This window comes from Syngnathoides biaculeatus, chromosome 23 (assembly GCF_019802595.1).
Source record: "Syngnathoides biaculeatus isolate LvHL_M chromosome 23, ASM1980259v1, whole genome shotgun sequence".
NCBI classification, from domain to species: Eukaryota; Metazoa; Chordata; class Actinopteri; order Syngnathiformes; family Syngnathidae; genus Syngnathoides; species Syngnathoides biaculeatus.
Window position 1 is genome coordinate 8400328 of NC_084662.1, and position 24482 is coordinate 8424809.

Consider the following 24482-nt stretch of genomic DNA (forward strand, 5'->3'; position numbering starts at 1 on the left):
TTTTTTTTTCCTTGACTTGAACTCAGGCAGAGGCGACCGTTCTGATCATTCACAAAAGTTAGTTAACGATTTCAAAATGAGTAGACGACCGGTTAGCGCAGGGGTGTCAAACTCATCGCCTCAGCATATTTGCACATGAAATTTCTGAACTAGTTTTCTGGAATGAGAAATCTAGGGGAATGGGGTTTTCCAGCTATTGTCGTTTGGTAACGCAAAAAGCTCTCAATTTACCGGTCGATCTACGTTCCTACCCTCACTTATGGGCACGAGCTGTGGGTCGTGACCGAAAGAACAAGATCCCGGATACAAGCGGCCGAAATGAGTTTCCTCTGCAGGGTGTCCGGGCTCTCCCTTAGAGATAGAAGCTCGGTCATCAGGGAGGGGCTCAGTGTTGAGCCGCTGCTCCTCGGCATTGAGAGGAACCAGACGAGGCGGCTGGGGCATCTGATTTGGATGCCTCCCTGGTGAGGTGTTCCGGGCACGTCGCACTGGAAAGAGACCCCGGGGACGACCCGGGACACGCTGGAGAGACTCTGTCTCTCGGCTGGCTTGGGAACGCCCATCCGGAAGAGCTGGAAGAAGGGGCTAAGGAAAGGGAAGTGTGGGTATCCCTCCTGAAGCTACTTCCCCTGCGACCCGACCCGGAGAAGCGGTAGAAGATGGATGGTAACACAAAAATGCTTGTAATATCTCAAAGTTACAATTTGGTACAGATTTGATAAAAAAAAAAAAATCATGGAAGTTGATACACACGATCAGCCTCTGCGGGCCACATAAAATCACACGACGGGCCGGATCTGGCCCCCGGGCCTTGAGTTTGACACCTGTGGGCCATCAACGCACATTCCCCTCAGAGGTCGTGGGTTCAAATCTGGGCTGCGGGCTTCCCGTGTGGAGGGCGTGCACGTTCTCCCCGTGACCGCGTCACCCGGGAAAGGCTCGCGCACACCCGTCACCCTCGTGAGGACAAGCAGTAGAGAACAGACGGACAGATGTCGGAAAATGACCGAAATCCCCGCGACGCACACGTCGGCTGTAGGAAAGTGTACGCGTTTGCAGTTTTCGCCGTGACGTCCGACTGTTTCCGATACTGCAATTGCAGTTATAAAATAACCCAACTAGTGCGTCGCTGGTCAGATAATAACAGTTTTCATGATGTTCGAGATTTAGAGCCAGAGGTGGCCCAAAAAAAACCCTGATTATACCATACCACTACAAAAATTGATGTAGCCTTAGCAATTAACCAATTTTCTTCCCTTTTTTTTTTTTTTTCAACAAAAAAAAAAGTGATGAGGTTTAATTCCCAATTCGAAACAGACGGTAGAATCCTTTTTGCAGTATTTTATGTGTGACTGGAAAGGATTTATTTATTTTTTTTAAAACAATAGTCAAGAATTTCAAGCGCAATAAACATCTTGAAATGGGACAAACTATGATAAGTGGTGAACTGCCAGAGGTGGGGGAAGAACAGGCAGGTATTGATTCTCAAAACTGAAAATAGCAATACGTACAATATGTTTTAGAATTATATTAAAAAAAAAGGATCTGTTTTAGGATGAACTGGACAGCAAAGCGACCTCTTTATATAAATGTTTTGAAAGAACTTCTTTTGTTATCGATAAAAAAAATAAAACAAATATGTAAATAAATGGAAAATAAATACAATTATAAAATAAATTAATAAAATAAAAATAAAGGAAAAAAAATGTAAGTTTTTGTTTTTGTGAAAAGTCTGGAAGAACACTTGCTGGGTAAAAAACAAAGCAAAGAAATGTTTCTAACCTTGTGTGGCTTCCAAACGAAACTCGCAGTCGGAAAAATTAACAAATCTTGTTCTTAAAATAGCAAAATGTTTTCGAATTATGATATTAAAAAAAAAAAGGAGCTGTTTTAACCCTAACCTATGAACTGGACAGCAAAGCAACCTCTTTGTATAAATGTTTTGGAAGAACTTCTTTCCTTATCGATAAATAAAACAAATATGTAAGTAAATAGCAAATACATCAAATAAATAAAAAGAACAAATATGTAAATACATAGAAAATAAATAAATAAAATTATAAACTAAATGAATAACATAAATATAAAGAAAAAAAAAACAGAGTTTTTGTGAAAAGTCTGGAAAAACACTTGCTGGGTAAAAAGCAAAGCAAAGAAATGACCGTTTCTAACTTTGTATGGCATCCAAATGAATCGAGCAGTCGGAAAAAGGAACAAATCTTGTTCTCAAAAAGGTCACCGTCGCTTTCCTTTTCTCTAAAATAAGGGGAGGAATCTGTTCAAATGGGATTTTTATGATCGGAGAATTTCGCTTTTTCACTCCCTTCTGCCTGAAATGGTTTTTTGGGGGTCATATTTTCAAGGGAGCAAACACAGCCTGCCGGACGTAGCAACAGTAACTAAGGGGGGGGGGGGGGGTTTAGATCGTCGCGAAAGACCGACCGAACCTCAAGCGTACTGTTGAGTGGAAACGTGACTAATATTTCCCAACCTCTGGTTGGGGCCCCCCCCCCCCCCTCCCAGAACCCTGACATCCGCAGTCTGGGGCAACACATTAACAACCTACTGTACATCTGTTATCCCAGTGTGTGTGTGTGTGTGTGGCCATTGTTGCGCAGAGGTTTTCCATGTCGGCGGCAGAGGCCTTTCTGGGCAGAGACACAAAAACCATTTCAAGGACCGGAGCCCAGCCGCGCGGCCAACACGGCAGCGGGATTTGGCCGGAGTGAACCTCATGGAGAATGCTTGGAAGCTTTCGGGTGGGGGGGGGGGGGGGGTGGAGCAGGTGGACGTCTTTGGCACGGGGGCGGTGCGAGGAAACGGTAATACCTTGCCTGAGGAGTTTCATTTGTTCCCACCTCAAAACTCAATTTACTCTTTCATCAAATCAATTTTCCCATTTAAACGACAACAAAAAAATTCTTTTACTACTTAAAAGTACGACTATATTGTACAAAACAATGTCAAAAGAAAAAAAACCTCCCATCTTCGCAGAACCTGTCCCTCATTATTCACTGAAAAACTCACCTATTCACTGTTTGTGCTCCTCTGACGCACTGTAAAATAACACGAGGAGGACCCAAAACCCAGTTTTATATGCAGTGATGCCTCGGTTCTCGACCCCAGTCCGTTCCAGAAAACGGTTCGAGAAGTGCTTTGTTCGAAAACCGAATCGATGTTTCCCATTACAATGAATGGAAAAAGAAATAATGCGTTCCAAGCCTAAAAAAAATTGGCGTTTTAAAGCATTTTTTAAGCTTCTCCTGATAATAAACTGCATAGTAGAAATGCACGTATACTTTATATAATAAAACAATTTAAGAAATGTGTTTATATTTATACAGTGAAGAAAATAAGTATTTGAACACCCTGCTACTGTATATTACAAGTTCTCCCACTTTGAAATTATGGAGGGGTCTGAAATTTTCATGCTAGGTGCATGTCGACTGTGAGAGAGAGATAATCTAAATAGAAAAATCTAGAAATCAAAATGTATGATTTTGTAACAATTTATTTGTGTGATGCAGCTGGAAATAAGTATTTGAACACCTGAGAAAACCCATGTTAATGTTTGGTACAGTAGCCTTTGTTTGCAATTACAGAGGTCAAACGTTTCCTGTATTTGTTCACCAGGTTTGCGCACACTGCAGGAGAGATTTTGGCCCACTCCTCCACACAGATCTTCTCTAGATCAGACAGGTTTCTGGACTGTCGCTGAGAAATACGGAGTTTCAGCTCTCTCCAAAGATGTCATCCTCCCCTTAATCCGATGCAGTCGTCCTGTCCCATGTGCAGAAAAACACCCCCAAAGCACGATGCCGCCTCCCCCATGCTTCACAGTGGGGACGGTGTTCTTGGGATGGAACTCATCATTCGTCTTCCTCCAAATTATGACCAAAAAGTTCCATTTTGGTCTCATCTGACCACAAAACCTTCTCCCATGACTCCTCCGTGTATCATCCAAATGGTCAATGGCAAACTTAAGACATGTGCCGGTTGAAACAGGGGAACCTTCCGTATGGCAGGGTGTTCAAATACTTATTTTCTTCACTGTGTGTTTAATTAGATCACGACTGTTGACTTTAAATGTCAACATGACTGTAAGTCACGTGACAGCCCCCCACCCCCCAAAAGCTGACTGCAATTATCCTTTTGTGGGACTGGCACACCGTATGTGTGTCACGACATGAAAAGGCCGGCCACATTTTTCATAAAGTGCGCGGTTACGTGGCGCCGACCGCTAATACATCTATGTTTTGGGTCAGGCCACGGAATGAAAGTAAGGCCCAACGCCGTGCAAGCGGCTTGGCCGGCGAGCGGAGCTGGCGGAAAGCCGTCATGTGACCGCGGCAGCCAATAAAAATAGACAGACTTGATCGGTCAACAATGCCTCTCGCAACCTCCCGCGTGGCCGTGCGAATATCTGCATGCGGGGATTTGTTGTGCTATTTTTTGCCCCGTCAGCGTTTGGACGCTGGATTTCCTTGGCTCGCCGTTTGCCCGTCAGTCGGTCCCTCGCTCACACGAATGCCGCGTAGGTGGCGTTCGGCATTATTGAAGTCAGCTGTGTAACACGATACGATTCCAGACCCAAAATCATCAGCCGAGCACTTGACTTTGATCGAGTAAAGGACGTGGACTCTCGCTGGATGCGACATTAGCGATCCGTTTCACACGGCGCGCGATGTTCAGGGCCAGCGACGCGTTCTCTTCTGGCCTCGAACGCTATTTCAAGCGCTGAGCTAAACTTTAACGTTTGTTCCATGAAAGTATTTTAGTAAGTGTTTCCCAACAGTCTTCATTTTCATTTTTTTTCCATTTCTCACGGCGGCGCACGTCAAGCTAACCTCGCTAATGTTTTCAAAATCAGTGTTCTTGACCCATATTACAAAAATGTAATTATCAAACGGGATGATTCTTGAACTCATTTATTGCCACGGATGTAAAATTAAGTTTTCAGTGTTGATTTTTTTTTTTTTTGATTTAAATTTGTCTTAAAGGGCTTCGCGCGACTCCTCGGTGAGGCTTTGGAAATGATTTTCAGGATGACGAATCGAAACGAGATCGCGGGAGTGGCTTCGCTCAGGTCTCGTACCGCAGTCGAGCGATCCCACCGCCGATATCCGGCCGGAAGAAGATGGAGAAATACCGGGCAGCTAACTCTACAATACACCATTTTGAAATTTAAAAAAAAAAAAAAAAAGACGTCATCTTTGTTCGAAAAAGAAAGGGAACGTGAACGCCCGTGCGTGGACAATTTCTCAGAAAAACCAGCCGCCAATTTGTGACTCAGACTTTGCGAAAAGTGAGCAGGAAGCGGATCCTTCAACCTTCAAGATCTTGCCAATCCGGATCATCGGAGAGCAGAAGACGTCCGTGCCCCGAACTCCCAGAAAGTCGCAAAACAGGTAAAAACTTGCTAACCTCAAAGCTAACGACCGTTGTCTTGAGTTATCATGGATACTGTTTTTAATCATGCAATATAATATTACTCGATTACAAATCATGCATGCTCTATGTGTGTAATGTGTGTATAAATATACGTATATATTTTTTAATCGCAATGTAGCATCATAAAATGTTCTGTGGTTACTGAAAAGAATTGTATAAATTGCAGGTGGTACACCCAGCAGGATTTGGAGACCTGTTAACGGAAGCAGGTGGGGGGAAAAAAAAAAATTTCTTGGCTTCACACTGCGGCAGTTATTCTTTTTATGCTATTTTTAAAAACATTTTTTAATCATTTACAGACGGCGCATCAAGCGGCTGCATCAGTTGCTGCTGTTGACGGCCGGAGATTCTTTTCACATTTACGGCACAAAAAGCACTTTTGGAAGAATCGGTGTGAGTTCATCCAAAGTTCATAAAGCAGTGCAGTGTTATTCTTGTCATAAACTGTTATTTTGCAATAAAAGTACCCTTTTTTGTTTTGTTTAATGACGCTTTGCTTAGACATTAGGATGTATCACAAAGGCAACGACAAAAATGGCATCAAAGTGAAAGTTCTGGTTGAAATGCATCCTTTCGCTTTTCCCTCAGTTTTTCTTGGAAACAAGTACAGCGACGCCTCGGTTCTCGACCACAATCCGTTCGAGAAGTGATTTTGTTTTGAAAACCGAATCGATGGAAAGGAAATAACGAGTTCCAAGCCTAAAAAGCATTTTTTTTTTTTTTTTTAGCTTTTCCTGAGAATAAACTGCATAGTAGAAATACATGTATAGTTTAAATACTTTATATCATAAAATAATTTAAGAAATATAATTAGATATATATTTTTAGTTTTATTCACAACAAAGCGCGTTGTGGGTCAGCTGGTCTGGCCGCGCGCAGTATCTTATTGACGAGTTTTGTCGGGGGTGATCGAGTTCTCCAAAAAAATCTCGCAATTTTCACTCGAAACCGATTTGTCCGCAAACGGGGACGTTCGAGAACCGAGGCTTTACTGTATTTTCAAGAAACCTACCAAAGTTCAACTACTGTTTACTGAAGAATGGTACGAAATAGAAATGATGAAGAGGGGTAAATATTTATTTTGGTAGATTTCATGTTTATATAGCTATAGAACTCCGATTTTTTTTTTTTTTTTTTTTTTTCGTCAGCCTTCGAAACGGTCAAAAATGGCCGGCACCCACATCTCCCTATTTGAGAAACGTGTCTGGCGTTAAACGAGTTAACCAATCAGGTTTTTAATTCGCCCTTGACGATGTCAGCTGCTGCTTGATCGGTTACAGTCAAGTTCGATTAGCAAAACACAACCTATCACACGCAACAGTGTAAATACCTTTTCGGTAATAATCTGCATCTTTTGGTGAGGATTTGGTAATCCGGTGATCGCTCATTTATCACCCCTGCAATAAATAAAATCAAGCCGTGGCTATATTACGTTAGCCGTGCTTTCTTTATCATCGACACGCAGTTGTGTAACTTAAGCCAGTTGCACTTTAGCTTCCTTTATTCAGTGTGAAATGATCTCGAACTTTGGACAGTCTGTCTTCGGCGCACTCTTTCCTCATGACTCACGCTTATTGCTCCACGGGTCTTCAGCAACAGTCTGTGGAAAAATAATCGCTGCAAAATCCAGTGATATAAGATAATGATATAGGATTAAAAAACAATTTTTAAAAAGCTCCTAAAGCTGCAGAAAACTGAACCTGCTTATCGCGAGGGATGACCGTATTTCAATCGAAATCCCAAATGGCTCCAGATGACATTCGGAACAAAGCTGCATGATGTTGTGTTTTTCATTTTTCAACCTTTTTCCCCGTTCTGCAAATTATAAAAGAACAGCAGTACGCAGCAGCGCACATGCGCATACACAGTGTCGCCTTCGTGTGTAAATTACCCGGCTAAACCGGAACTGTTAATCATTTTTGTTTCTCCCGAAGTTCGCCGGGATAGGCTCCGGCGCTCCCGCCACCTTTGTGAGGATAAGCGGATCGGAAAATGGATGGATGATTTGAAAACCACGGCGAAAACTGATTTTTTTTTTTTTTTTTTCCTTCCCGGGTCCCCACAATGCAGGGGAACGAGAATTTACACTTGCACACAGATCAAAGAGGACGCGCAGAGCGACCTTCAGCCCGGGTTGCGTATATCTTGGTGGGCCGACCCCGTCTAAACATTAACTCTGAGGACATGGCACAGTTTAGTCTAATGGAGCTGCTCTGACTCTCTGTGTGTGGGTTTCCATCCTGTTTATTGTGTGTACGTGATAGAAAGCTGAAGGGATGCAAGGCGAGTTGGAAGATCGGCATTATCCTTACACAACATCTTTCACACTCACATATGGAAAGCGTTTATTCGATATCCGGGATATCCAGCTTAAGGTTCATGTACTAGTATGTCCTCACTAGTAAGACGGTGACTACTACTAATGCCAATTTGTCTTACCACTATGCTATTAAACATAAACTATGGTGCAGCAGTAGTGAAGTAGTGACAGTAGGCGCACACTAGCAGCTTTCTTGACCCTGCTAGTAGCACCAAAATGTCTATTAGTAGTTGTATCTCCGAAGTAACATAGTTATCCTACCGGTATGCCAAAGAACACACCAGTCCGTGGACCTTAACGTCAAGGATATCGAATAAATCCTCAAACCGTTTTACGGAAAGCCACGTGAGTGTTTTCCACACGCCCAGCACCTGACCACATATCCTGTTGCGCTAATGCCTTGCGTCCAACCTGCATGGCGCACGATGGCTCATAAAATCCATTTGTGTCTAATGCCACCTGCATGGACCACAGGACTTTTTTCTTTCTCCCCCCACCCCAGCCGTCAGAGACTCGGAGCAGACGCGTGATCAGCTGCTGTTTCATTCCTGGGCGAGGACAGTTTGGGCTTTGTGTGTGGCGGAGGGAAAGCGCTGACGCGAAGGCGACGCGGCGCTGTGACGGTGGTGGTGGTGTGTGTGTGTGTGTGTGTGTGTGTGTGTGTGTGTGTGACTGTGGCCACGTACTCCCTCAATGACTCTCGGGTCTGCTGAATCAAATAGTTTTGCTTCCCCTCCCGGATAAGTCAAAGTACACCGGCTCGTTTCTTATCAAGGTTGTAATACTCTTCTGTGTGTTTTATCGGGTTACAGTAGAACCAAATGAGATTTTACTCGTGGGGTGATTCACTTTTGGTGACAAATAACTTTATATTCTGTCTGTAATCCTCATTCCACTCAAGGTCATTTAGATCTGGTGGCGAGTGACCACTGGGGGGCGGTAGGGTCTTATCTAGCTACAAGTACGCACACGTGCAGACACAAATCTGTTGAAGGCCTGATTAAATCCAAATGTTTTATTATTCGTCGTCTTTTGGCGACATCACGGAAGCTTTTGGCTCCGATAGGGACAGTAGAACAGTTTTTCCTAAGGTAGTCCAACAGTTGACGGATCACGTCAAGAGCACAAATCAAGCATGAAGTCAAAAGGGATTGCTTGAAGACTTCTGAGACATGATTGTCTCGAGGAACAGATCTGGGGATGAGTACTGAAAAAAAATCCTGTTGCGTTCAATGTCTGAGTGAAGACTGTGGCCTGGAAGACGTTGTGAAGCACAGCAACTCATCCTAGAGCCGGCTGACTGGCGAAACTCGGACCTCAGGAGAAAATTGTCTAAGTCAGAAAGGTGACCGCCGCAAAACCCAACCGTCATTCCGTCAGAGCGCAAGTGTCCCTATGTGGAAAGAGAAGGACCATCCGGAAGAGCAACCACGTCTGCAGCAATCCATCAATCCGACAGCTTTTCCTTTGGAAAAGGCACCAGGCAGTCCTCCTGACCAATACGCTCGCTAGATTGCCGCACCGTGGTGTTAGCATCATGTTGTTTTCCAGGGACAGGAACTGGGACACCCGTCAGGATTGATGGAAAGGTGAATGCTGCAAAAGACTGGAGCGCTCAAACCAGACAACCATACAACCGAATGGGTGCCTTCAGGAAAACTCGAAATGTCCTTGAGCCCAATTCACCATTTCTGACATTTACAGTCCAAAATCTTGTACCAAGCCTTCCGAAAAGCAAAATCAGGTCTCAAGTTGATTCGTGTCTGAAGACACGAAGACTTAGCAGAGAACTTTTGACTTCAGGGCGGGTCTACTTTTGATTAAAGAACACTTGGAAAGAAATGATCATTGTACAATTCCAATACAAACAGTCCCAAATCATGTCGAAATTCAGCCTAAAAACAAAGTCCTCAATTATGGGACGGACCGTAGAGTTCCTTTGTCCCATAATTACCACAGAAATGCTCCCAATTATTTTTGAAAGCGTTCCCAGAAGGCAAGGCAGATTCCTGCAAGTCCCGTGGACAGGTTTTCCAGGACTACCCGTCTATTTTCTACAGCGCTGGTTCTTTGTTCAGGGTCCCGCCACCATGTGTGTAGTCGGGTTCGACTCGTTTTCCAATACATTAAAAACGAGTTCAGGTATTTAGCTAAAAATGCAGCGAGCGGGTGAGGAAACTTCTAGGAATAGAATTGGACCGATGATAATTTTAGAAGACCCCCTACACTCCCCGGCGTCCCCCCGCCCCCACCCCCATCCTCTCTCCCGCTCTCGGTCCAGTGAAGTATAAAAGCAGCGGTAGTTCAAACGGTAGGAACCACATGACAAAGTATTTTCTGGAACGCTGGAAGGAAAGTTTGGCTCTGCCCGTGAACACGCTTATGTAAGGTTACACTTTGAGGACGTGAATGGGACGCAAAAAAAACCCAAAAAACGGGGGCGGAGGTACGACGGAACTCGTGGCCAACTTAGCGGATGATCCGTGACATTTTTAATCACGTCTTTTTAACTTTCTCAAAGGGAACATCGTCGAATTCTCACCGCCGGTTTCGACCGAGCGGCTCATTGTAATCCGGCCCTCCGGTGCTTTGATGTGAACATCGTGAAAAGCGCCTTTTGTTCATTTCGGAGCAGGCCGGACGGACAAAATATGCCCGTCTGTCATTTGTGGAAATGGTGCTGACATTCCACACATGGGAAGTTGGGAACGGGGCAAATGTGTGATTGTCTCACTGAACAGAAATGTTTTGTATTTGATGTTCTCTCGATTCTAAACGATTCGAGTGACGGGGGGGGGGGCAAAACCATCACACAAGTCGTCGTGGGCAAAATGATTCATACTCTGGATAATCTTGAGGTCAACGTATTTTTTCATTCGTCGAGCGTCTGAAAGGAAATGAATCAACACCTCGTATTGAGAAACCGTATGAACGTTTTTTGATGGTGAAACTTTTGCTTGGGTCATTTCCAACTCAACTTACTTTTAAAATTCGGCTTGAATATGAATGAATGGAAGTGTCGACGTTTAAAGCAAATGCACTTCAGAAATCATCTTCTTTTCCTTTCGGCTTGTCCCGTTTGGGTTCGCCACAGCGCGTCATCTTTTTCCATCGAAGCCCATCTCGTGCATCTTCCACTGTCTTCATGTCCTCGCTGACAACCTCCATCAACCTTTTCGTTGGTCTTCCTCTCTCTCCCTCTTTTGCGTGGCAGCTCCATCCTCGGCAATCCTCCTGGCAATATACTCCCTCTCTCGCCTCTGGATACGTCCAAACCATCGAAGTCTGCTCTCTCTAACTTTGTCTCCAAAACACCCAAGAAACGGTGGCTATAAATGAAAAAAGTCACTCCTTGAGGCGTTTGACAATCTTTACAGCTTTATATTTTCCTGCGTACGGAGCCTGAATGCGCCTCCGAAGCTTTGTTCAGGTCCCCGTGGAAAATACGACTATAGAACGTTGCAGGACTTGCTGTTTGCCAGCGTCAAATATTTACTCGGTCATTATAGCCACCTGTCTCTCCCTAAAACATACGCACCCACGTACACAAGCACGCAAGAATTTGAGACTTAATTAGGCGCTTGCTTGACTTCTAACCGTAGCAACTGTCATCAAATCATACCTCAAAACAAACAAACAAGTCACTCAATAGAAAATGTGAAAATACTGTAAGTATTACTAGTATCCGGAAGTAAGTGCACGCGTGCGTGCCATTTGTACTGTTAAGTGTCCAAACCTGACCTTCAGGTTATCAAGTATTTCTTATGTTACCAGTACTGCGGCACCAATCAAGAAAGTCAAGTCGAGTCCACATCATAGTTCAAGTATGTCGGGTCAACGCTTTACTTGAGTTGACGTTACGCAGTACACTCTTGCTCAATCGCTACATATATTCATTTCAACATTTGTCACTTTGCTTTAAATATCCGCCCTTGTGTTAATTAGCTGTACTGACCCATCCGCATCCTCGTAGTTTGTAATGATCCCTAACCAGTCTTCATAAAGTTTTTTTTTTTTTTTAATGGAATCCATAACTGACATGAAACTTTGTTGCAGTTTCGCAACTTTCATTTTGTCTCTCCAACTTGCGTGCTTTACGTGCGGTGAATGGGTGATATGTACTTCAGGGGGGGGGGGGGGGCGGTAATGGAGCTAAAATGGAGGCCGGGGACGACCTTTGGCCGACCCCGCCCCAGCTGCATAATGACTTCACCTCCTTCGTCGGCGTCGGCGGTTATCCGGCGCAATTGCGACGTGCCGTTAGCTAGCTAGTTGTGGCCACACCCGAAAATTGCAGCTTCGCTTTGGATGGCCAGCTGGGCGCTTCAGAACGCCTCGTTGTTGACCCCGAGTGCGCGACCATAATGCAGGGAAAGACGGAAGAGCAAATCCGGGGGATTTTTAAAAAAAAAAATGTTTTTCCTTACTCCGACTTGACAGCCAGTTTGCGAACTGGATTTTCGGCCTGGGTTTGACCGCTTTGGAGTGCCTCGTTGTCACTCGTGGAAAATCCCTGCGACGAACCCATGTGGATATATTCAAGCCACTGGAGGTTTTAAGCGGATATATATTTTTTTTGTGGCACAAACGTGGACTTGTATGTACGCTCGAGACGCTCGACAAAATAGTATCCATTTTTCCAGCAGAGAGAGTGACTTGATTTGTCACAATTTTGAAGTCTCATTTGACATATGTACGATTTATTTTTTTCATTCATTTTTTACAAATTGTTTAGATTTTGTAGGGTTGATCACTTTAGTGTGGCCTGTCAAATGTAGAATACGTTTATTTTCACTTTTATAGGGACTCAAGTTAGTTAAATCCGATTTAAGTCAGCCAGCCATCGGAACACATGTTGTCATCTTGCATCATCCCTCGGTAGATGATGCAAGATTTCAACCCGCCGACTGTTATGTCAGTTTACTCACAGGTTGAATTCTGGAAGGGCAGAACAAACGCGAGACGTCTTTGACCAGAAGTCGCCGCGCATGAGCAAAGACGGCGCTGCCACACGGAGACGACGGCGACGGACGAACGAACGAACGACAATCGCGCGCCGCTAAAACTTTACAGCCCGAGCCAACTGGTGGGTATTTTTGACGACGAAGCAGAATGTAAATAAACACACCATTTAGTCACGGGTCTAAAGCCAGCAAGCCTTCCCTGGCAACAGCGCTCCATCACTTTACGACGCTAGGTCACAATTACCGGCCGACCACAATGCATAGACGGTATGCGCTCATCCCCGCTTGCAGGAGAAAAAGATGACGGAAGACGTGTGAGGAATCCCCAGCTGCTTTGCCGCAAGTGCTGCGCCCGGCGAAATGAATGAAATGTGCTCCGAAGCGGCATATATGCGAACGGTTCTCAGGGGAGGATTTGCTTCCAAAAGGCACGAAAAAAAATGCTTTTTGTTTTCAGTGATTCATGTGACATATCTAGCTCTAATCCGTCCAAAAACAAGCCACCTTAAAATGTGCAAAAAGAAACCAACAATCACGAAGAAAACCGAACCAATGAAAATATCGCATTTTATCGTCATCTTTTTGATAATTTTTTTTTTTTAACCTGAAATTCTTAGACACCCAACTGATTTACATTATCGTGACAGTGAGAAACGTTCTATCCTACTGTACAACGCGCCGTCGTCGTCACTAACGCTTTGTAAAGGTTTTAAAGTCAGAATTGCAGTAATGTATGAAAAAGACACAAATCTTTGTTCCGAGCAGTGAGCCTTGTAATTTTCTACCCGAACACTTAACTGTGACATTTACGTCGAATACGCCGTTTGCCGCTGTTATCCCGTTTATGTGCTCTCTGAAATACCCGAAAATACAACAAGATGGTGCCACGGTCGCGTCTAATAGAGCTAAAATGGCACACGCTTGTGCCAAGGAACTACAGTATGTTAAAGTGACCTGACAGATAATTCTAAATATTTTTAGGGCGGGGGGTGTCATTTACTAGTGTTATTTTTTTGCTGTGCATTTCTGACTCAGGCCAATCATCGTACATTTTGGTAATTACTCCTTATAAAAATGAAAAGAGTTGAGTAGTGACCCATTTTCCGTGATACTTTTCCTCACCCAGGTTGCGGGCGAGTTGTAACCCATCCCTGACCCTGGGTGAGAGGCAGGCTACACCCTAAACTAGTCATGAGCCAACTGCAGGGGACGAATAAACCAGCAACCATTCGCTCTCACAATCAGACCGACAAGCAATTTACAGTTTTCGACTAGCCTAGCATGCACGGCTGGATATGGGAGGAAACTGGAGTGCCTGGGGAAAACCTGCACAGGGAGAACACGAAAACCCCCACACAGGCGAGGCCGGATTTGAACCAGGGTCCTCAGAACTGTGAGGCGGATGTGCTCACCTGTCTCCACCTTGACACAACGAGTAATTGTAGCATATAATGTATCACGGTGTGGCTCTATCGTAGAGCCTTGTGGAACACCGCCAGTCTCTATCTGCAGAGGATCCTCAATTTTATGACAGATGGTAATTTGTCAGTCTTTATCACCAATTTATTACTTAGAGTACTGGCAAATATTCCTTCTCGGCCAAAAATATAAGGCAATCAATTTAAAACAAGTACGTATGACAGCAACTATGTGTGCCTTCGTCTGCCAAACGAGCAGATTGCACCGCCGCGGCAACCTCCAAATGTCACATGTGGGTCGCGTCGTAAACCGAGGACTCCCTGCAAATGTGACGCATGTGCCTGCCTGTGAGGCCCGCGCAGTTAGGAGAGGTCGTTATCGCTTCCAGGAAGCTCGGCCTGCGCCACTTTCTTCGGAAACCCGATCGCCGACGTTGACATTTTCCCCCGGCGAGATGCTTTTATCGCTCAGGGAAGACGACAAAGTCTTGTGGGAAAACCGCAGAGCAATAACGCCGGCCTTAAACCTTCCGGTCAAAGGTCTTAACAATCATAAAAAATACGCAATAATGCTGTCTCGCTACGATTGCACCGTAATGTAAAATTTTAAACTTATTGTGCAGCAAAAAACGTCAAACCATCCGACGTAAATCAATCATTTAAATCCCCGTTTCGTTTTTGTTGCGCGTCGTCAAGGTCAAGTGTTACCTGCACGCTGGAATTGCTGCAGAAATGTTTCATACTCACTTTCATATCTCAATGATCGCACGGTAAAATAGAAAGCAACGTCCTCGTTCTTGTTCGCAATGATACATTTCCAGAGCTCACTGAAAATTTGAAAAGATTTTTCCTGTATGAACTACAAGTCCTCTTTGTGGAAAATATAAATATAAATCAAAATTTAATGACTACGTGTTGCTGGAGGGTCTCTGTGACCCATAGGTGATGATGAGTTGTTAAACATGAAATAAAATGATTAAAAAAGCGATATTGAATGATGGACGGGTAGGTGGATAGATATAATAATAGTAGAAGAGGAGTGTAATGATTCGGCCATGTCGCTCGTAGCGTATTTTCCGCAATTTTCCTCAAAAGCCAACAGTGCGCGTTATAATCCGGCGCGCCTTATACATGGATCTATATTGAGCCTTTAGTGCAGCGCCATCTATTGGATGCATAACGTAAACTCCAGCCTCTACCGTAGCGTCGATTCTATGCGCCTTATAATGCGGTGCGCCTTATATATGGAAAACAAAGTCTTCGGATGGGCCATTCGTTGAAGGTGCGCCTTGTACTGTAGCGCGGATAATACGGTACTCAATTTGACTAAAGTCGTCTCAGCATTAGATGTGTGAATTTTGTAATCAGAATCAGATCGAACATTTGCGGGGGTTGGTAGGACACCGTTTGGGGGAGGCTGTCGGTCAGATGACCCGAGAGAGTCTCTCGTTTGTAGTGGTCTGTGCCCGTTAAGCTGCCAATTGGGCTCACATGCCATTCCCGAGGACCTTGAGGGGCTTGCGGGGATCTGGTGACAGCAGCGCTTGGCCTTCTGGTAGTCAAGGCTAAAAGGAGATGTCGAGGCTTCGTGGGAGGTTTGCAAATGGGTGGGCGGCGGGGGGGGGGTCGGATCGGTGATGGGAGGGGCTGGGTTCTCGGGGTGACACGCCAATGAGTTTGAATCCCTCACAAGTGAACGACAGAATCCCCTTATCGAACCTGGTGCGGAAACAGTTAAGTGCAGCATATGCCACTGATTTTTTTTCCCCATTATTATTTCCTCTTGATTCAAAATAGTTTATAAACTCCATGTACACATGCGGAGCGAGGGATCCCATTCGGTTTCTCGTGATTTTCTATAGCACAAGTGTCAAACCCGAGGCCCGGGGGCCAGATCTGGCCCGCCGCATGGTTTTATGTGGCCCGCGAAGGCTTGCATGGTTCGTGTGAAAATCTGCAGCAACATTTCAAATCGTCATCTATCTTAAATGATAACGGTGATATATTACAAGCATTTTTGTGTGACCAAATGTGAAAACCAGTTCACTCGATTTGCGATTCTAAAACTAGCTCATAAATGTAGCGACGAATATGATGAGGCGATGAAATGGTTTTATGGTTTCGCGACAAAAATTAGTTTGACACCCCTGGTCACCCCAGACAGTCATTGACATGATTTTGTTATAAATAGTACATAGATACAAAATTGATTGAAATTTCAGGACGAGTCTAAAATGTGACGTAGCCCTTCCAGGTGAACTTCATTTGACCTGTGACCTTCCGAACGCACACGTCCGACTGTTGAGCGTTTCAGGAATTTGTATTTTTATTTTTTTATTTTTGCACAGCTTGCTGTTCTATATCGAGGAGCGGAAATGGAAAAAATGCATGACAGGTGTTGAGGTGGAGGAAAATTCCACGGATGCCCACTTGTGTGCCTTTCTGTGACTCTTCCAGTTTTACTGCATTTTTATGGCAACCTAAAGATGACGCTCGACCCGCGTTAAGTTTTAACCGCTAATAGTTGGATTAAGCATGCGTTGAAAGTCGCACCTTTTATACGAATATATATATATATATTTTTTTTTTTTACACATTTTTATACAAATCTATTGAAGCATGTCTGCAATTAGTCAGGGATTGACAGGAATAATAATGGTTTATATGTAATATGTGTGGCGCCGTGGTGGATCAGCTGTTCTGAGGTCCCGGGTTCAATCCCGGACCCCCCTGTGTGGAGTTTGCACATTCTCCCCACATGCAACATTAATTGGACACTCTAAATTGCCCCTAGGTGTGATTGTGACTGTTTCTCTCCATGTGCCCTGCGATCGGCTGGCGACCAGTTCAAGGTGTACCCCGCCCCCTGCCTGTTGACAGCTGGGATAGGCTCCAGCACTCCCTGCGTCCCTCATGAGGATAAGCAGCGAAGAAAATGGATGGATATAATATGTGTGTGTGTATAATTCAGTATCCAAATGAGGACATGCAAGATAGAGATCATTTTAAGAGGGGAAAAAAGTTGTCTTTATGCATCCATCCATCTCTTTTCTTAGTCGCTTATGCTCATGAGGGTCACGGGAGTGCTGGAGGTACACCCTGAACTGGTTGCCACCAAATCGCAGGGCACATTGACACAAACAGGGGCACTCACACTCACACCTAGGGGCAATTTAGAGTGTCCAATTAACGTTGCATGTTTTTTTTTTCAGGATGTGGGAGGAAACCGGAGTGCCCACCCGGAGAAAAGCCACGCAGAACATGCAAACTACACACAGGCGGGGCCGGGATTGAACCCGGGACCTCCGAACCGCGAGGGCAACGCTTTTTTATGCACAAAAACACATTTAGAGACTGCACCTAAATCAAACCTGTACCAAACCGTGGCCGAAAACTGAAGTACGGAGTTTGTAGAGTCGACTTCTTCATTGGTTGTATGCAAATAGTTGGTTCGTGTCTGGGGTGCCCGTTTTGAAATGACACAAGCAAGCAAGTACAATCTATGAATTGCCAGTTTGCAGCCCTCCCAAACCTCGTTTCTCCACCCGTTTAAAGACGAGGTGATCCTCTTGAACGCAAACGGGCCAAATGTCTTCCCGCCCCTCAAAACGGGTTCATCACAGCGAACGAGGGTGAAAAATCTGCTATTGTTGATCCTTTTGGTCTTGACATAAAGTATTCCAGTACGCGAGAAATATAAGAATATAAGCTACATTTTTTTTTTTTTTTTTCAACAAACTGCGTTCTCTTCTCTTTCCAATTTTTAAGTGAGCGAAGGTAAAACTTTGGGAAGCAAACACGGGACATAATTTGTGAGCCGAATGCCGTCCTGGCTGGCTTTTTTCCTCGAATTTGATCAATGTTTGATCCGGTCTCGGAAATTTGTATGCGTAGTGTGTGCGCGTGCGTCCTTTTATCTGTTCGTCCTTGAGCTTGCCAGACGGACCAAAAGCCTGCAAACGGGAGAAATCGTGCTTTAACCAAAATACTAAATACACTCGTATTATACCCGTGCAACAAATACATCATGGAAACTGCCATTAGAATGGCATTTTTGTCTTATTCTTTTAGTAACCAATGATAATATCTTTTCTGCATAGCCATCCATCTATTTTCTTAGCCGCTTATCCTCATGAGGGTCACAGGAGTGCCTAGCCCAGCTGTCAACGGGCAGGAGGCGGGGTACACCGTGAACTGGTCGCCAGCCAATCGCAGGGCACATTGAGACAAATGACCAATCGCGCTCACAATCACTCCTAAGGGTAATTTTAGAGTGTCCAATTCATGTTGTATTTTTTTGGGGGATGTGGGAGGAAACCGGAGTGCCTGGAGAAAAGATATGACGTGGCAATATGTGCCGCAAAAAAACCCAAACAAGATTGTTGCAGCTATAACTGGATAAAGAAAACAGAAAAGTGAGATGGAAAAAAAAACATCCGTTTACTAGTATTTGACATGAAGTATTTGTGAAATTTCCTTTTGTGTTTCTCGATTGTGAGCGCTTGCGTTTCGAATGTTTTGTGATCTTTTTAGAACAATTCCTCTGAAACGTTTAGTTGAACTGGGGGGGGGGGGGGGGGCGTCGCCTAGCCCGCCTGCCTTTTGTTGACCACCCCTGTCCAACAAGTCACGTATCCTCTGAGGCCTTTTTTTTTTTTTTTTTTTTTTTTTTTTTTTTTGGTGTGTGTGGTTAAGTATGTAATACGGTACCTTTTGTTGTCGCATTGGCTCCTTAAAGTCAAAGTTTGTTTTTTTTTCCTGGACACAGCTAATAGTCCGACTCCGGTTTGTGTTGAAAGCCGTGGTCCCCGCGCAAACCGGCTGCGAACCGCGATCCGAGCACAACAGGTTAAATTGAGCACATGCCGTGACGCAACAGCTTTCCCAACGTTTGACACGCGCTCTCTGCGCGCTCACCGTTGAGCAAAGAGTTGCGTTACCGCCGTTCTGTGCAATTTGCGCGACGCGCCACTTGACTTTGCGACACTGCACTCGTACCTTTACGATGACGCACGGGGTCTGTGTGGGGAAAAAAAAAAAAAATTACGATGACGCACGGGATCTGTGTGGAAAAAAAAACAAAACAAAACAAAACAAAAACAAAAAAAAAAAAAACCCCTCTAGGATTTGTCTGCAGCTATCAGCGCATGCATGCGAAAATCCTCCCAATATGGCACCGGAAGGAGATTTTATCATAATCCACTTATGGGTGCAAATCATCGGCCTGATGTACAGTACAGGCAATATACTGTGTGATCGCAACATTTCAATCCAGACAATACCCGATTTGATAGCTTGGAGTGTACACGGGAAGTCCTCGGTTTACGACAGATCCGTTCCTACGGTAGTGACCGAATTTGAATTTCGGCTTAAGTCGGATTCCATCATTAAAATCGCAATTTACATCAAAATACTTTGTACCAAAAAAAAAAAAAATACATTGAAATAGACAAGTTGATGTACTTAGCGTTACTGCTGAGAGGTGGATGGAGAAGAAGAAGGGGAGGCTGTGCTCGGCTATTGCCAAGGAACCTGGTTGGTCCTCAACCGTCTCCATCTCGACAAGTATCAAAGAACCACTTTTTGGGATCGTCGTACCCGACATTGGGACGGAACCCTTCACATGTGCTAATATGCTGGCTTTGTTTTTAATAATTGTCACCACGGTCGACCGATTGACGCCCCGTCTCTCCTTTCTCCGATCTTTTTGTCATCTTGAGCTTCGTTTCCGTGGTCATGGATTTTCTTTTGGCATTGCTAAAAGACACCGCTTTCTTCTTTTTGGGCGATAATGTCGAAAAAGGAGGCCGGAAAATGCGAAGGTACTCCCGGCGCACAAAAACGGACGAGCAATAGCCGGACAAAATGGCGGACGGGGGACATCTTGAATCGAGACCGTTTTAACCCGCGGACTCCCTGTGTACAGACAACATCTGAAAACAAATTCATTTCCTAGTTTTAACGAGACAATCAGTAGCTCCTGCACATTCATTATTAAAACAATCCACTAAGATAAACAGGACATTTGTTAAAATACAACAATTCTCTCAAATTATTGTCATTAACACTTTTCTGCATGTAGCTACTGTTGTTTTAGCCACCTTATAATTTCTACAAGTTCTTAATAAATCAAGATCTCAACTGTGGTTCACTTTATCTCTTTCATTTGATGTCTTTTTTTACATAATCATCAGTCACAGATGTTGAAAAAAATGTTAACTCGTGTAGTTTGACAAAGTAACGTATGAAAGTAAAGACACCCGTTTTCAAATGTAGGGGCTAAAAGTAAAAAGTCATCAGAAAAATTAATGCCCAAGTCAAAAAAGAAAAAACTCGATTATGAAATGAGCATCAAAAAACAGCAGCAGCATCATCTACGAAGCCCAGCGCCACCCCCCTCCTCTCCTCCCTCCCTTTCACATCTATAGTTTGATGGGCTGAGCCAAGCCAAGGTAATCACATGTAAATGATTTAAGTGGTCACGAATAGGCCGATTTTAGTGCGAGCACGTCGGGAATGTCTTAATCTATCTTTATCGCATCCCCCCTGCAACCGAGCCGCTAATCTCGTAAAAACGTCTGCGGCTCTCCGGCCAGACGGCTCTCGGCCCGCCGTCCGTTCGGCGATGGAGGTTGTTGTACCTGTAAAGAAAAGGAAGGACACCCCGATGTATTCGAGTTTGCTCGTCTTTTGCGATCAACCGTCTATCAAAGCTTAACAGTTCCAACTTTGTACTATTTTATCGATTCAAAAAAAATGACCAAAAATCACATTTTTTTTTTTCAACCGCTTCTGTCATTCAAAGCTTATCTCTGCTACGCTGCACTTCTTCCACGAACAACATGGCTGAAAACGATGAGGGGGGTAGTTTACAAAAGCAGCAATAACGCTATTGTTTCAAAATAAGTTGACAATTTCCCCATTGCTCTATCATAATACGTTTTACTACACAGCTGTAATTATAAATTCATAATGTTAGGTAAAAAAACCCAACAAAGTGACAATTCTAGACAATGCTAGATGTTACCTTTACACTCATATTATCTATGGTAGTCATTTGCCGAAAACCATACCTTTCTGTCTTTCTTCTTATGTGAGTACATAAGTATACATGTGAATACATATTCTCTTATAATGCTTTTTTTTTTTTTACTAACTATTTATTAACTATAAAGAAATTATTCTTGAAATAATTTTCACAAAAAAGGATATGAACCTTCTGGGTAGTGGTTTAAATGGATGATAGCAACATGCTACATGTTAGCTCTGCTCTCATTGGCTAACTGCTGCTTATAGTTGATGAAAACACACGCTATCTCCTTTCTTCCTTCTCACGTAAGTGCATATTTATACACACACTTGTTTGTATTTTGGAATCGGTTAGCTAGTAAAACAATGTGTGTATAAATTGGCACTTATGTGAGAAGGAAGACAGGAGATAGCGTGTGTTTTCATCAACTATAAGCAGCAGTTAGCTATAAGAGTTAGCCAATGAGATCAGAGCTAACATGCAGCATGTTGCCATATTGCATTTAACCCACTACCCAGAAGGTTCATATACTTTTTGTGAAAATTATTTAAAATAACCATTTACAAAACACATATGCAGTATTCTCTTTAAGAAAGTGGCCACTACAGGGTGACAAACCTGGTTTAAAATGGGCGATAGCAACATGCTACACGTTAGCTCTGCTCTCATTGGCTAACTGCTGCTTACAGTTGATGAAAACACACGCTATCGCCTTTCTTCCTTCACTCGTAAGTCCATATTTATACACACACTTGTTTGTATTTTGGAATCGGTTAGCTAGTAAAACAATGTGTGTATAAATTTGCACTTATGTGAGAAGGAAGACAGGAGATAGCGTGTGTTTTCATCAACTATAAGCGTTAGTTAGCCAATGAGATCAGAGCTAACATGCAGCATGTTGCCATATTGCATTTAACCCACTACCCAGAAGGTTCATATACTTTTTGTGAAAATTATTTAAAATAACCATTTACAAAACACATATGCAGTATTCTCTTTAAGAAAGTGGCCACTACAGGGTGACAAACCTGGTTTAAAATGGGCGATAGCAACATGCTACACGTTAGCTCTGCTCTCATTGGCTAACTGCTGCTTATAGTTGATGAAAACACACGCTATCTCCTTTCTTCCTTCACTCGTAAGTCCATATTTATGCACACACTTGTTTGTTTTACTAGCTAACCATTTCCAAAACACATATGCAGTATTGTCTTTAAGAAAATACTCACTACAGGGAGACAAACCCGGTTTAAAATGGGCGACAGCAACATGCTACATGTTAGCTCTGCTCTCATTGGCTAACTGCCGCTTATCGTTGATGAAAACACATGGTTTCTCCTTTCTTTGTTCTCACGTAAGTGCATATTTGTACACACATTTGTTTTTTTTTTTTACTAGCTAACCATTTCCAAAATACATACCCAGTATTGTTTTTAAGAATGTAGTCACTACAGGGTGACAAACTTTCTGTTTTAAAATGGGGAATAGCAACATGCTGCATGTTAGCTTTGCTGTCAGTGGCAAGCAGCTGCTGCTATTTGCTTGAAAACACGCACAATAATGTATTTTTCTTTCACGTGTCACATATGAAACATAAAATCCGTGTAGTGATATTTTGCAATGCCGAACTCTAAATAGCTGATGTTATTTTCCGGCCACTGGAGAGTGTATAAAAGTCATTGATGCTTAGCGTTACTCTCACGTGCTATCTGCTGCCTCTGCTTAAAAACACATCGTTTGTATTCTGTTTCCAAATAAAAATTTTCATGCGCTATGGCTCAACTATAATATCCGTATATTAATGTTTCACACTCGATAAATGTGAGAATCTGGTGGCATTTCTTTTTGTAGTCATAAGAGAAAGTAAGTAGAAAGGTGAATGAGGCATTGTGTTTTTTTTCGTTGTTTTTTTTTTTTGTCAGCTGAATGTTGGTCAAAGTTACTTGTGTTCATTCGGAAGAGAAACGAAATGTGCTGGGAATCTAATCGCACGGGAGATAGCGGGAAGGAAGACGGGATCAACTTTGACTTAATACGCGGAGAATTCTTCTGATGTGACCGTAACGCCAGACGACACAACATCAAATTAAAGAAAACAAATCTGGTCGGCGTCACCTCTGTCGAGAGTCACCTATTAATACGTTAGATAACGTGCATATTACGCAATGTATCATTTTAATGCCTCAATAAAATAGCCTGAGAAGTCGTCTCCATGTGAGCCAAAAGTTACAGGAGGCAGAAAGGTGAGATTTAGTGCGTTTACACTGAAGAGGGGTACGTCGTATAGAACCAGGTGGTGCGTTTAAAAGGCGCTGTTATTTATGTCAAACAGTCTCTTATTTATAGCAGAATATGGGATGGGACGGAAAATACAAAGGCAGGCGAACACCTGAAGATTTTATTCCAGTTGTGCAAGTAGGAAACGAGAGTTCTGAGCATAACCGCGAAGAAGTCGAATCGTTGGATTGCAAAAAACGGCAACAAAACGTTCAATGAGGGAACGCGCAGTGATCATAATGTGAATCAAAACAAAACAAAACTGCGTTTAACGAGGGGCATACGCAGTGATCGTAATGTCAAAACTTTCCTCATTCGAGTACAAAGGGATTTGCGGTGGATCGGGAATTTGATGTCGCTGCCAAATTTGTTTCCTCGAGCCTTTGTGATTTAATTTTATTTTTTCTTTTACGAGGCCAAGTTTGTGTCCAATAAAATGAGATGACAGCTACCATTTGGGATGGGGGGCTGGGGGGGCGGGAGGGGGATTTTCCAATGGCTTGAAAGAAAAGATGGATTTTTGATTTTTTTAAGAAATGCTGAATTTCTCCTGATTTGTGGACACTCGCAACCCCAGTGCCAGCTGCGCAGTGTCAGCTGTGTGAAGCACTGCACAAACAATGGCCCAATTATGGGATCTCCAAAACAAATATTATCTCAAGACTTGTCAGTCACACTTTTGTCACCGGGTCTCAGCGGAAGCGTCCCCAGTAAACGTTCCCGACAAACGAACAAAAAAAAAAAAAAAAAATCGGATAGCTAAATCCGAGTAATTAATTTTCGTCCCTTTTGTGTTCCAGGAAAAGGATTCTTGGATGGATTTTCCAAATCGTGGAAAAGGAAGGAGCCGTTACTCCGGTGTACCCCCGCCTCTCACCCGCTCGGCTACGTACCTGGAAATATTCGGTAGGTCGTTTTTCCCCGTGAAACTGTGTAAAATAAAGAAAGTACTCAAGTAATGAACCACCACCCGATATAAAAATTCTACCAGAGCAGCATTGGTAATTCCCAAGAATTGTCAT

General features: G+C 43.5%; 1 protein-coding gene across 2 annotated transcripts in view; it reads left to right on the plus strand.

Annotated features, from left to right (window-relative positions):
- naga (N-acetylgalactosaminidase, alpha) overlaps positions 1-24337 on the plus strand; it is a 32784-nt gene extending 8447 nt beyond the window's left edge. Inside the window, exon 9 of one of the 2 annotated variants that reach the window (XM_061812020.1) lies at positions 24261-24337. The gene's annotated coding sequence lies outside the window, so the exon portion shown is untranslated. Of the gene's footprint in view, positions 1-17365; positions 17744-24260 lie in introns of those variants that run through there. The other variant, XM_061812021.1, reaches the window with a different exon arrangement.
- Positions 24338-24482: the final 145 nt, after the last annotated feature.